The sequence below is a fragment of the Osmerus eperlanus genome, chromosome 11 (genome assembly GCF_963692335.1).
Source record: "Osmerus eperlanus chromosome 11, fOsmEpe2.1, whole genome shotgun sequence".
Lineage (NCBI taxonomy): Eukaryota > Metazoa > Chordata > Actinopteri > Osmeriformes > Osmeridae > Osmerus > Osmerus eperlanus.
The window spans coordinates 14272812-14278811 of record NC_085028.1 but is presented as its reverse complement, the minus strand read 5'-3'; positions in this window follow the sequence as shown (position 1 = coordinate 14278811).

The window sequence follows — 6000 nt, the reverse complement described above, 5'->3', positions numbered from 1 at the left end:
CACCACCACCACCCCCAGCACGACCGTATTCACACATACACTCACACCTACATTACTTTCAAACACACACACCCTCACTGTGCCCACAGCCTGCATCTAAGGCATGACCACAGGAGAACAGGCGAGCTTCCTGTCTGTGTGACCCCCCCCCCCCCCCCCCCCCCCCCCCCCCCTGTATTCACCATCTCTCAGCTCGCCCGACACCTGATCTCATCTCTCTGCGACACTCCAATTCTCACTATGTCAGTGAGCCACCCGTACCACATTGCAACACCTCCATGCCTGTCACTTTGTTAACTGTCACACGCCAGAGTTCAGAGCCAGACTCATTCGACTCATTAGTTCACGTCAACAAACCGAAAAGTGGAGGGAAACGCGCTCCAGGCGTGGGACCCCCGGCTTCCAGCGCCGAGCCAAAGTTCGTAAAACGTCGCAGTGAGAGAGCACAGCGTGTGTCTGGCAGAGTTTAGCCGCCACAGACACAGACTGTATATCTCTGGCTTTGTCTGTTTCGTCTCCCAGCATCTCAGGCACGTGGATTCCCAGCACCTGCAGCCACCGCTGCCCCCCCCCCCCCCTACCCTCCACAGCAGGTGACCTGGGAGTGGAGAGCCCCTCATCCTGCTCCGCAGCCCTGACACGTCCCCACGGTTACGGATATACGCATATTTGGCTGTGGAGCTCAGCTGCAGTATATCCTTGGCTTTTTCGACATGTCAGAAGCAGAACTAGTCATAACACAGAGCGTTTCACTGGGGAGTTGAGTTGGGAAATGAATTCAGAGAGACGGAGAGAGGACCATATGTGGGTTAGAAGCATGTTCTCATACGAGCTGTTTTTCTTTTGTTCAGCTGCGGAGCCCCCACCTTAGATGAGGAGAGGGAGCGAGGGCGAGCGAGGGATGGGAGGAAGAGGGATGAGAGCGGGGAGAGGAGAGAGGTGGAGGGGAGATCGTCGAGGAGCTGGGCAATGTTCTCCCGGTCAGTCCCTGATCCAGCTGTTTTCCATTCAGTGGGGTGTCCAAGGAGTAAGGGGAGAGGGGAGAGGAGGAGGAGGGGGGAGGAACGAGGGGAGAGGAGAGCAGGGATGTGGTTCGAGAGAAACGGAGAGTCTTCCTCCTTTCCCTCCTTCCTGGCCTGGCGTGTGCGTGAGTATGTGTGCTTGCAAGCTGGTGCGTCTGTGTGCATTTACACACGTGTAAGCATCTGATGTGTATTTTTGCTTGGGCAGATCGAACCACCCCCATGCTGTGACAGTGACTGCCGCCCTTTACCCTTCTTAGCCCCCTCAACACCCTGCTTCCTCACCCCCTTCCACACACACCCCCCCTCCCCCACTCACACTCTGCCACTCCCCTACATGGATGTCCGCAGGCTGCCCCTGCTGCAGTGGAGCTGTGCTCTGAACCAGGAGCCCTGCTGATTGGTGGACAGGCCCCTGGCTGTCTGGTGTGTGTGCATGTGTGTGTACGAGAGTGTGTCGCAGTGGACGGGGAAAAGTGCCACTGTCCACCAACTGTGCCCTCTACATTACCAGGTTGTTTCAAGGCACCTCCAGTGCCCCGACACCAGACACCCCAGACCTTTGGCATTTGATTTGGGGTGTTGCTGAGCGGTAGGGGGTAAAGAGTGCAGGGTGAGTGTAGGCATACTGCCAGCAGGCTCCGGGTTTCTCAGAGCACCATGTTAGAATGTGCCCTGGCCTGGCCCCGGCTCACCTCCCTGCCCCTGCCCACCTCCCTGCCCCTGCCCACCTCCCTGCCCCTGCCCACCTCTCTGCCCCTGCCCACCTCCCTGCCCCTGCCCACCTCCCTGCCCCTGATCACCTCCCTGCCCCTGCCCACCTCCCTGCCCCTGCCCACCTCTCTGCCCCTGCTCACCTCCCTGCCCCTGATCACCTCCCTGCCCCTGCCCACCTCTCTGCCCCTGCTCACCTCCCTGCCCCTGCTCACCTCTCTGCCCCTGCTCACCTCCCTGCCCCGGCTCACCTCCCTGCCCCTGCCCACCTCCCTGCCCCGGCTCACCTCCCTGCCCCTGCCCACCTCCCTGCCCCTGCCCACCTCCCTGCCCCTGATCACCTCCCTGCCCCTGCCCACCTCCCTGCCCCTGCCCACCTCCCTGCCCCTGATCACCTCCCTGCCCCTGCCCACCTCCCTGCCCCGGCTCACCTCCCTGCCCCTGCCCACCTCCCTGCCCCTGCCCACCTCCCTGCCCCGGCTCACCTCCCTGCCCCTGCCCACCTCCCTGCCCCTGCCCACCTCCCTGCCCCTGCCCACCTCCCTGCCCCGGCTCACCTCCCTGCCCCTGCCCACCTCCCTGCCCCTGCCCACCTCCCTGCCCCTGCTCACATCCCTGCCCCTGCCTTAGCCCCTATCTCTACCTCTGAAGAAGATGTGGGCATCATCATCCACATGATGTCCAACACACAGTGACAGGAAGATGTCTGAGACAGTGCAAACAGAAACCAGGTAAACCAACCAGCTCATGTTCTGTCTTCCTGCTGGCCCATGCACTTTGTGTATCTCCATGTTGATTTGACAGCCCAGTGATGATGACGTGTCTTTGTATCCTGGAAGTGCTCACGGCCTGTGCTTGTTCCTGTCACATCTGAATAGTCTGAATAAGACGTTTTCATTTGTTTCATGTCAAAATGCAACTCGTGGCATGTTCCTGGCAATGGATTGATAGAGGCCAGACGCGCACAGGATCTTCTTCATCTCTCATGTGCTGTTGAATAGTCAATCAGGACACGTCAACAGAATGTGATAGAAAAGGTGTACGTGTGTGTGTGTGTGTGTGTGTGTCTGGCTGGCTTTGCTCTTGTTGACAGAGTAATTGATGTGCTCAGTGTTGCGTGTAGACCTGGTGTGATGTATGAGATTCATTTGAGATTCTTGGTCGTGCATTGTTTAGCACACGGAGGGGCAGGGGAAACATAGTTCATGTCTAGGAAATCTTAGAAATGATTCAGGGTATAAACAATATTTGGACAATAATGTGTTGCATTATTCGTTTTTCATTGTGGGAAAATCGATATAATAGCATATCTTAGTGTCATAGGGGCGCAAAGTTTTAGTGAGAATGAGGTCAGGCATAACCAGTGTTACTGAGTGTACTAAGGGTTGAAAAGACTGCTATATTCAAGTTGTTTCGTTTCATCCCCAAACAGAATAAACCACATGAAGCCTGATGTGTGAAACCATTATGCAATTCATTTTATTGCCAAGTTGATTTGGAATATAGAAACAAACAGAAATGACATGATATTTTCACAACGGCTTTTAAAACAAAAAAAGCCTTATCAACATTAAGACATTGAAATTAGAGGAAATAATTATAACAATATCCCACCATTGAAATGTACACAAAATTACCTATAAAACATTTTGGACATGCAATAAATACATTCATTTCACTAAAGCAAATAAAAGATCAGACAAGGTAATGTTGAAAAATATTGTTAGGTTTTGTGTATTGCTTTTATGAATTATACTCCTGATTTCTCAAGATTTCTTGTTGTTCTAGAACATTCTCAAGGAATCTCTTGAAATATTGTTTTGAAATACTGGATAAAGGTAGAAAAACAAACCCTAATAGTGCTGCTAATGCATTATGGTGTCTCTGGTTAACATTTCTACTGGGAGAGAGTCTTCTCCCTTTTCTTCTATTGGGTTTGCTGTGCATGTGTCAGTACTACATAACTGTTGACCTTTAACCCCCTCTATCCCCTGTAGCTCTACAGAATGATTCCCCATACCTCCCTCTCTCACCCATCCCAGTAATGTCCCTCACATCATAAATTCACTGTTACTATTTAGGACCAATTTTCCTAGGCCCAAATGTTTTTAGTTCTGTGTGTGTGTCAGGACTGGGCACTGTGACACCTTGGAAGGCTTTTCACTGTGTGTTGGGTTCAAGCAGTCAGTAATGCCTTTGCCTTAGTTATGACTTTCTGTACAAGAAGCGACACTCCAAAAGGAGCAACGAAGCCTAATTAAATCTGACCTAATCTGGAACAGCCAGCAGTGAACATTGACAGGACGGTCTGCCATCCAGCTGTGTGTGTGTGTTGGTGTGTGTGAGAGAGAGAGAGAGAGGGAGGGAGAGAGAGAGAGAGAGAGAGAGAGAGAGAGAGAGAGAGAGAGAGAGAGAGAGAGAGAGAGAGAGAGAGAGAGAGAGAGAGAGAGAGAGAGAGGGAGAGAGGGAGAGGGAGAGGGAGAGGGAGAGGGAGAGGGAGAGGGAGAGGGAGAGGGAGAGGGAGAGGGAGAGGGAGAGGGAGAGGGAGAGGGAGAGGGAGAGAGAGAGAGAGAGAGGAGAGAGAGAGAGAGAGAGAGAGAGAGAGAGAGAGAGAGAGAGAGAGAGAGAGAGAGAGAGAGAGAGAGAGAGAGAGAGAGAGAGAGAGAGAGAGAGAGAGAGAGAGAAAGGTAGAGAGAAAGAGAAAGAAAGGGGGAGAGAGAGAGAGAGAGAGAGAGAGAGAGAGAGAGAGAGAGAGAGAGAGAGATAGAGAGATAGAGAGAGAGAGAGAGAGAGAGAGAGAGAGAGAGAGAGAGAGAGAGAGAGAGAGAGAGAGAGAGAGAGAGAGAGAGAGAGAGAGAGAGATTGTGTGTGTGGTCTTGCATGTATGTGTGTTAAATCATGCATCCCCTGGCCCAGAGATAGAGGGATAGATTCCAAAGTTGGAACGGCAATTTTCACTGAAACAGTTTGTTTTCTTGTTCCGTTGCACTCTCTCTCACTGATTTTCTGTCAAATCTTTTCAGAAGGGTCAGTACCGTCAGTGGAATAACATAGAGTTGAGCAGTGTGAAATAGCAACATGACACTCTAAAAGACTGCAGAGTCCACTACTACGCTGTCTGGTCCGATGACCAGGCCGGCCGTCTGCCTGCATTTCATCAAGCAGACGCACCACACACCCCAGGCTGAGGAGAACATGGGCAGCACCATCACACCCCAGGCTGAGGAGAACATGGGCAGCACCAGCTCTCTCCTCTGCTGGTACAAAGGCTGCCTGTCTCTGCCATGTGGACATGGGTTCATAATGAAGAGGTCTGGTAAGATGATAGCCGTACTAGGATCATTCAAACAACATGCAGACGCGACGCTGCAGCAGCCCACAGGCCCTTCAGAGGAGAGCAGATGGCATTTCGGGGGACATGAGGTATAATAGGCCAGATTCAATACAGCCATTAAACATCTGACTTAAAAAATGTTGTGCAGATGTGGACGATTACATATTTTCTTAGGTTGTTTACTGAAATGATGGCTCTGGCATTGAAACTATCTCTCTTCTTTTTTCCCCTCCCTTTCCCTCGTTCAGTCGCTCCCCTCTTCTGTATCAGCGCGTGACTTGGCTGCCCTTGTCCAGCTCCATTGTGAAATTTCAAACAACGGTGTTTACTTTACTGGCATCTCTCAAAGAATCCCCCCCCACACACACACATTTTCCTCTCAAATTATCCAGATTTTCCGCAGTAATGATGCTTGCTCTTTTATCTTTGCAATACATTTCAAGACACAAAATATGACTTTGCGTCGGGGCCCCCGCTGTGTGCTGTATCCTGTACACATGCCGCAAAGTTCATTTTGGAACTTGATCAGGGCGTTAAGAAACAGAAAGTAGTTGTTCACATAAACATTTAGACAACTGTCTTCTACAGCATGAAAAACAGCTGGAAGCGGCTTGATCGTGGGGGAGGAGGAGGGGGGGGGGGATTGGGCGGTGTGGGTAGGTGGTTCGTGCTGAGTGTCAAGCTGGTGGGGTGGGGGGTGGGGGGGGGGCAGTTCTTTGAGGTAACGAATAAGGAAAACCAGGGAGGTCAGTGGTTTTAGCCGAGGAAGGGGAGGAAGGAAAGCGGGAGAGAGGAAAGGAGATTTAGGGTGTATCGAGGGCAATAAAAATCATAATTCAATGATTTCTCCAGAAAGTGCAGTTTGGGGGGAATACATTGAAAGCAGCTGCTTGGACTGAAGGTTCTTGAAAGTGTCAAACCCCTCCTTCC